We start from the raw sequence: 9,679 nt of genomic DNA on the forward strand, positions 1-9,679 counted from the left end.
CTCTCCCTTTCTGTTGAGTTTTTCATAGATCTCGTTTCAAAAAAAGGAAATGGAAATTCAATTAATACTAAATTATAAATGGATGCACCGGTAACGTATTTATGAATTCAGTAACTCAAAATCATATTTTTATTTCGGGAAAACACTGAAAATATGTTATGTTATGAAAATAATTACTCTCCTTTTCTGTTGAGTTTGTCATAGATCTCGTTTCAAAAAAAGGAAAGGAAAATTCAATTAATACTAAATTATAAATGGTTGCACCGGTAACGTATTTATGAATTCAGTAACTCAAAATCAAATTTTTATTTCGGGAAAACACTGAAAATATGTTATGTTGTGAAAATAATTACTCTCCCTTTCTGTTGAGTTTTTCATATATCTCGTTTCAAAAAAAGGAAATGGAAATTCAATTATTACTAAATTATGAATGGATGCTCCGGTAACGTATTTATGAATTCAGTAACTCAAAATCAAATTTTTATTTCGGGAAAACACTGAAAATATGTTATGTTGTGAAAATAATTACTCTCCCTTTCTGTTGAGTTTTTCATATATCTCGTTTCAAAAAAAGGAAATGGAAATTCAATTATTACTAAATTATGAATGGATGCTCCGGTAACGTATTTATGAATTCAGTAACTCAAAATCATATTTTTATTTCGGGAAAACACTGAAAATATGTTATGTTGTGAAAATAATTACTCTCCCTTTCTGTTGAGTTTTTCATAGATCTCGTTTCAAAAAAAGGAAATGGAAATTCAATTAATACTAAATTATAAATGGATGCACCGGTAACGTATTTATGAATTCAGTAACTCAAAATCATATTTTTATTTCGGGAAAACACTGAAAATATGTTATGTTATGAAAATAATTACTCTCCCTTTCTGTTGAGTTTTTCATAGATCTCGTTTCAAAAAAAGGAAATGGAAATTCAATTAATACTAAATTATAAATGGATGCTCCGGTAACGTATTTATGAATTCAGTAACTCAAAATCAAATTTTTATTTCGGGAAAACACTGAAAATATGTTATGTTGTGAAAATAATTACTCTCCCTTTCTGTTGAGTTTTTCATATATCTCGTTTCAAAAAAAAGGAAATGGAAATTCAATTATTACTAAATTATGAATGGATGCTCCGGTAACGTATTTATGAATTCAGTAACTCAAAATCATATTTTTATTTCGGGAAAACACTGAAAATATGTTATGTTGTGAAAATAATTACTCTCCCTTTCTGTTGAGTTTTTCATAGATCTCGTTTCAAAAAAAGGAAATGGAAATTCAATTAATACTAAATTATAAATGGATGCACCGGTAACGTATTCATGAATTCAGTAACTCAAAATCATATTTTTATTTCGGGAAAACACTGAAAATATGTTATGTTATGAAAATAATTACTCTCCTTTTCTGTTGAGTTTGTCATAGATCTCGTTTCAAAAAAAGGAAATGGAAATTCAATTATTACTAAATTATGAATGGATGCTCCGGTAACGTATTTATGAATTCAGTAACTCAAAATCAAATTTTTATTTCGGGAAAACACTGAAAATATGTTATGTTGTGAAAATAATTACTCTCCCTTTCTGTTGAGTTTTTCATAGATCTCGTTTCAAAAAAAGGAAATGGAAATTCAATTAATACTAAATTATAAATGGATGCACCGGTAACGTATTTATGAATTCAGTAACTCAAAATCATATTTTTATTTCGGGAAAACACTGAAAATATGTTATGTTATGAAAATAATTACTCTCCTTTTCTGTTGAGTTTGTCATAGATCTCGTTTCAAAAAAAGGAAAGGAAAATTCAATTAATACTAAATTATAAATGGTTGCACCGGTAACGTATTTATGAAATCAGTAACTCAAAATCAAATTTTTATTTCGGGAAAACACTGAAAATATGTTATGTTATGAAAATAATTACTCTCCCTTTCTGTTGAGTTTTTCATAGATCTCGTTTCAAAAAAAGGAAATGGAAATTCAATTAATACTAAATTATAAATGGATGCACCGGTAACGTATTTATGAATTCAGTAACTCAAAATCATATTTTTATTTCGGGAAAACACTGAAAATATGTTATGTTGTGAAAATAATTACTCTCCCTTTCTGTTGAGTTTTTCATATATCTCGTTTCAAAAAAAGGAAATGGAAATTCAATTATTACTAAATTATGAATGGATGCTCCGGTAACGTATTTATGAATTCAGTAACTCAAAATCAAATTTTTATTTCGGGAAAACACTGAAAATATGTTATGTTGTGAAAATAATTACTCTCCCTTTCTGTTGAGTTTTTCATAGATCTCGTTTCAAAAAAAGGAAATGGAAATTCAATTAATACTAAATTATAAATGCATGCACCGGTAACGTATTTATGAAATCAGTAACTCAAAATCAAATTTTTATTTCGGGAAAACACTGAAAATATGTTATGTTGTGAAAATAATTACTCTCCCTTTCTGTTGAGTTTTTCATATATCTCGTTTCAAAAAAAGGAAATGGAAATTCAATTATTACTAAATTATGAATGGATGCTCCGGTAACGTATTTATGAATTCAGTAACTCAAAATCAAATTTTTATTTCGGGAAAACACTGAAAATATGTTATGTTGTGAAAATAATTACTCTCCCTTTCTGTTGAGTTTTTCATAGATCTCGTTTCAAAAAAAGGAAATGGAAATTCAATTAATACTAAATTATAAATGGATGCACCGGTAACGTATTTATGAATTCAGTAACTCAAAATCATATTTTTATTTCGGGAAAACACTGAAAATATGTTATGTTATGAAAATAATTACTCTCCTTTTCTGTTGAGTTTGTCATAGATCTCGTTTCAAAAAAAGGAAAGGAAAATTCAATTAATACTAAATTATAAATGGTTGCACCGGTAACGTATTTATGAAATCAGTAACTCAAAATCAAATTTTTATTTCGGGAAAACACTGAAAATATGTTATGTTGTGAAAATAATTACTCTCCCTTTCTGTTGAGTTCTTCATATATCTCGTTTCAAAAAAAGGAAATGGAAATTAAATTATTACTAAATTATGAATGGATGCTCCGGTAACGTATTTATGAATTCAGTAACTCAAAATCAAATTTTTATTTCGGGAAAACACTGAAAATATGTTATGTTGTGAAAATAATTACTCTCCCTTTCTGTTGAGTTCTTCATATATCTCGTTTCAAAAAAAGGAAATGGAAATTAAATTATTACTAAATTATGAATGGATGCTCCGGTAATGTATTTATGAAATCAGTAACTCAAAATCAAATTTTATTTTTATTTCGAGAAAACATTGAAAATAGGTTATGTTGTGAAAATAATTACTCTTCCTTTCAGTTGAGTTTTTCATTTATATCTCGTTTCAAAAAGAGGAAATGGAAATTCAATTAATACTAAATTGTAAATGGATGCACTGGTAACGTATTTATGAATTCATTAACTCAAAATCAAATATGATTTCGAGAAAACACTGAAAATATGTTATGTTGTGAAAATAATTACTCTCCCTTTCTGTTGAGTTCTTCATATATCTCGTTTCAAAAAAAGGAAATGGAAATTCAATTATTACTAAATTATGAATGGATGCTCCGGTAATGTATTTATGAAATCAGTAACTCAAAATCAAATTTTATTTTTATTTCGAGAAAACATTGAAAATAGGTTATGTTGTGAAAATAATTACTCTTCCTTTCAGTTGAGTTTTTCATTTATATCTCGTTTCAAAAAGAGGAAATGGAAATTCAATTAATACTAAATTGTAAATGGATGCACTGGTAACGTATTTATGAATTCATTAACTCAAAATCAAATATGATTTCGAGAAAACACTGAAAATATGTTATGTTGTGAAAATAATTACTCTCCCTTTCTGTTGAGTTCTTCATATATCTCGTTTCAAAAAAAGGAAATGGAAATTCAATTATTACTAAATTATGAATGGATGCTCCGGTAATGTATTTATGAAATCAGTAACTCAAAATCAAATTTTATTTTTATTTCGAGAAAACATTGAAAATAGGTTATGTTGTGAAAATAATTACTCTTCCTTTCAGTTGAGTTTTTCATTTATATCTCGTTTCAAAAAGAGGAAATGGAAATTCAATTAATACTAAATTGTAAATGGATGCACTGGTAATGTATTTATGAATTCATTAACTCAAAATCAAATTTGATTTCGAGAAAACACTGAAAATATGTTATGTTGTGAAAATAATTACTCTCCCTTTCTGTTGAGTTCTTCATATATCTCGTTTCAAAAAAAGGAAATGGAAATTCAATTATTACTAAATTATGAATGGATGCTCCGGTAATGTATTTATGAAATCAGTAACTCAAAATCAAATTTTATTTTTATTTCGAGAAAACATTGAAAATAGGTTATGTTGTGAAAATAATTACTCTTCCTTTCAGTTGAGTTTTTCATTTATATCTCGTTTCAAAAAGAGGAAATGGAAATTCAATTAATACTAAATTGTAAATGGATGCACTGGTAATGTATTTATGAATTCATTAACTCAAAATCAAATTTGATTTCGAGAAAACACTGAAAATATGTTATGTTGTGAAAATAATTACTCTCCCTTTCTGTTGAGTTCTTCATATATCTCGTTTCAAAAAAAGGAAATGGAAATTCAATTATTACTAAATTATGAATGGATGCTCCGGTAATGTATTTATGAAATCAGTAACTCAAAATCAAATTTTATTTTTATTTCGAGAAAACATTGAAAATAGGTTATGTTGTGAAAATAATTACTCTTCCTTTCAGTTGAGTTTTTCATTTATATCTCTTTTCAAAAAGAGGAAATGGAAATTCAATTAATACTAAATTGTAAATGGATGCACTGGTAACGTATTTATGAATTCATTAACTCAAAATCAAATTTGATTCCGAGAAAACACTGAAAATATGTTATGTTGTGAAAATAATTACTCTCCCTTTCTGTTGAGTTTTTCATAGATCTCGTTTCAAAAAAAGGAAATGGAAATTCAATTAATACTAAATTGTAAATGGATGTACCAGCAATGTATTCACGAATTTAGTAACTCAAAATCAAATTTTTATTTCGAGGAAACACTGAAAATACGTTATGTTGTGAAAATAATTAGTTTTCCTTTCTGTTGAGTTTTTGATTTATCTCTCGTTTCAAAGAAAGGGAGTGGAAATTCAAATAATACCAAATTGTAAAAGGATGCACCAGCAATGTATTCATAAATTCTGTAAGTCAAAATCTGACTTCTGACGTATTTACCGACCATCTTTAAATAGAACGTTCATACATTCATAGTCTGCAGAAATTTCCAGATGTACAACATTTCATGGAAAGCGAACTACTCCTAGTATTCGCAAATAAATTTGTGTATATTATACTTGAAAGTAACATTTCCGAATTGATATATACTTCCTGGAGATCACTTCAAGTCATTTTTATAGAATAGGGAGTCGATATTGAATATTTGCCGGTATTGTGGTTCGACAGACAAGACGCGGATTGCAGATCTGTAGTAGTATACGGTGAAGTTCTTGAGTTTTATATACGGGATTTGAATGACTTTTTTGGTTTCACCTGTCAAGTATTTCAAACGATATTTTCGTACATGGATGAATAAATCACTCGAAAGCTACTTTTTATATGAGACGTTCGAACGTATTTGGAAGCAATTCTTACATTTGGAAAGAATAGTTTGAATCAATATTTTGGATTTTTGGAATGAAATGTTGGAATATTATTGAATTCAATAAAAACTATAAGAAGTATTGGGGAGGTCTAATTGGCATGAATCTATTCAATAATCCAGATATTAACATCTATATTTGTCTATCTGGGTCCTAATAAAAAAAACGAGCTAATGTTTACCATAAATCATTATTAACCAATGACAGCTCAAATGCTTGTGAACTTTAACTAGTTTTTACAACTTACTAAACTAATACAAAAAGTACATTTTTTTTCTATATGAACGATTATTTGAAAAAAACACGTGTTGCCAAATAGCAACGTTATATAGTATCACTCTTCTTTTTTTTATCTGGAACACTTATCAGAATCTGGTTTAGTTCATCGTATCTGATGTCATCGCTTCCCCTGTTAAGTGTAATGCTATTTATTGAAGTACTAGGTCACATTTAGGGAAAGTTTCATACTTAGTTAAATATACTGGCACCAATCCCCGTTTAAATTCCTGAAGGGTCCTTGCTCTTCCACTCTTCCTATGAAGTAACCAGGCAATTGTAAATTTTATCCATCACTAGTCCTTTGGTTATTATGGCTGATAGTTCCCGTTTCTATGAAACCATCTTTCCTAAGGTAGACTAACAGATTGAGGTTTGTAAAAAGGTTATCAAAGAAGAAGTTGTTGTGCTGTTTGTGCTAAAATGAGGTTGTATACTTTCCGAAAAACTGTTCCCTTTCAAATTTGCAATTTTTTATTTATTTATCAGAGCCAACAAGATACCCAGATGCAGCATTGATCTACCACATTTTAAAACAAAACCTCATCGGTTTTCCACAGATTCATTGCTTACTTGGTTGACGGTCAAAATATTTGATCATCGATTCAGAAAATGATGACGTTATTTCCTCAAGTGCTTAAGGTTGAAACCAAAATATGCCAGTACATAGTTAATCATTCAGTGGCCGATACAAGAAAGTATCCATCAAGGAAAAAAATTAACGATTCAATTGATGATTTCAACAGGAGTGCCATCAGATGTATCGCGCTCAAAATAAGGACTTTAAGAGATCAATATTTCATAGTTTATTAAAAGAAATGGGATTTCAATACAAAAAACAAGTAATGATTAGTTTGTTATTAGAAAAAAACAGGATTAATTGCATAGAGGTGAGAAAACATTAAAAAAATTAAAAAATTTAGTGAAGAGAATAGAAAAATTTCCTACCTGGATGAAACATGCGTAAACGCTGGATGTACTAAGTACAAGGTTTGAGTTGACTTTTCCATACAATCTCCAAGGCAAGCATTCTTGAATGGACCTTACACTAGATCGAAAAACCCTTTAGGTAGGTAATTAAAAAAAAACGATTGTAGAGGCTTTTATTTGGTGTCACCTATCTGTGTTTGTATCTTCAAAGCTATGAAAAATGAATGAATTACCTTATCTTCATTCATAATTTCTCACTCAAATGTCTTATTCTAAATATCAAATTAGTTGTGTTTCATTTTCAAAGCCAAATTGTGAATCCTCTAAAATTTCATATACTTCCTGTTACGGCTTTGGCATTTCGAACTCTGATGACGTGTACTATGCGTGAATATATTCTAATTTATTTTGAAATTCTCTGAACCAATATTCATCCTACACATTTTCGTTCATCTCAGTTGAAAATTTTATGTTACATACACCGAGTGATTGTATTGATTTTCCTGTTTATCCAGTTTTGTAAGTGAAGAAACTGCTATTATCCTTAGAAAGGATCAGGAGCTATCATGGAGACGAAATGTACCTCATATAGACATATATTGCACTTATCTGTACACATATGATAGTAATTTAATATTTTAGAAAAAAAAGAGATTCTTTCTTACGTTTTTATAGTATCACACATCTACATATTGTTTGTCCATTTATTCCAATAATGTTTTTTGAAGATTACATCAATAGCTGAGTTTCAGTTGGAAGGTTTTGTTATATATTCAGTTAACACGCACAAGATATTTCTACCAGGTATTTTTAGAATCAAGAACTGAAGCTTTATTAATTATTGATTTCTTTTCTTCGGTTCATAGGGGTTTGGAACTATTGAACAATAATAAAAGTATATTGTGCACCAAACTATACTGCAAATAAATACTCATCTTTCTCAACAGTTTGGAAATCACCTTCTTGCAGGCGGCGATTACAACACTCAGCTTTCTAGTTAATACTGCGCGTTAACTGATGTTGCAGGATCGTCATGTGAAATACCATGAGATTTAAGTATACTTTGGCATTAGTACCACTCGCATACATTCAATATTGCATGAAGATATGGCTGCCAAAAAGATTTTTTTCCCGGTGGATACCGCGTAATTTGACAATCGCTCGTAAGACGTTTATATACGAAGGCTGTTTATTTTTCTACCTCCGATCGCTCCGTGCAGACACTACGCAAGCAGAAGAAATCGAAGATGCGCTGTAGGTTAGCTCTCGCACTACACACTCCTCCATTGTTGACATATAGGCGTCAGTCGGCGTTGTGTTACAACCAGGTAAACTCCCGCCAAGTGTGAATTGGTTTTCATAGACTGAAAGCCATAGTATGCAGAAATCCATGGGTGAATGAGTCGTGTGTATGGGGAAAATTTCATGAGTAATGGTGTTGTTTGGATTTGACAAAATAGTTAAAGAGAACCGCAGATTTACCATAACTGTTTTGTCTACGGAATTTCCACAAGTTTCAAGGTCTATTTTGTACTCTACTTGAATTCATTGGTGGCAACTTTCTTTGAAAAAGGTATTGAAAAGCTTGTCCACAAATATGACAAATGTCTCAATCTCTTAGGTGATTATGTGGAAAAATAACCAATAAGTGTACCAATTCTTTAGTAATAAAATTATTGTTTTATATGAACTTGTTTTTTATTTATAGCCTATCGTAGGTTGGAATAAGAGAGTCCTCATATAATATCATTCCCTGTATATCACTTGTTTGGTACCCACTATCATAAATATTTGTTTTTCTCAGAACTTGAGTAGCAACCCTCGTACTCCTGTTTAATAGAGATCCAATTTACATTCGACTTTTGCACGAAAGCCAGCAATTTTTTTAATTTAGTTGCAAATACTCATTTCTCTTTTCCACGTTCCTTCAGTTATAAAAAAGACTCTTAATAATTATAAATGAAGCTGTGTTGAATGTGAGTAAATTTCTATTCGTTAACGGTTATTCTGTATTCTCACTAATTTAGCGTCTTATTAATTGAATCGCAATTTGAAGTACAATTTCAATGTTAATCGTATAGTACTACAATTAAATTTTCCTATATAGAAAACAATTAACGTACAACAATAATTTCAGATACTTTTTTCTCATATTCACTTAACAGATGTAACTAGCGGAGACTGGAACCCTAAACATACCCAATACGCCTCCAATATAACAACAACCAAAGGCAGCTATTCACAGCCATAATCTCTAATAAGGCTACTTACTTGAATATAGGACAACCAACTTATTGGCAAAATGACACAATATTAACAAAAATTACTTTCAAGTAAAATCTTTAAAAATTTCTCCTCACACTATTCGTCTATCATAGCTTCGCTGTTCTTTAAAAATATCGAAGACGGTTTTACATTTTACCTAGTTCACACAACTGTAGAACAAACTGGAAAAGCTTTGGAGAAGACTTAGATGAAAACATCAGTCCGAAAATCTCACTAAAACCCCCCCTTCAAATAGAGCTAGCTGTAAGTCAATTTACAACAGTCATACAGAGAGTAGAGAGTTAGTAACCTAACTTCACCTGAAGAAAATACAAAAAATAAAAGGAAAAAAGACAACTACGCAAAAGATGACAAGGATCTGGTAAGGCTGTTGAAAGATATTAAAAGGTATCCAAGAATATCTGGGTTCACTCTCCTCCACTAAAGACACCGGTGGCTCCCTTTGGAAGGCAACGAAGAAGTTGAAAGATCTACGAGAAAAAT

This window comes from Diorhabda sublineata, chromosome 2 (genome assembly GCF_026230105.1).
Source record: "Diorhabda sublineata isolate icDioSubl1.1 chromosome 2, icDioSubl1.1, whole genome shotgun sequence".
NCBI classification, from domain to species: Eukaryota; Metazoa; Arthropoda; class Insecta; order Coleoptera; family Chrysomelidae; genus Diorhabda; species Diorhabda sublineata.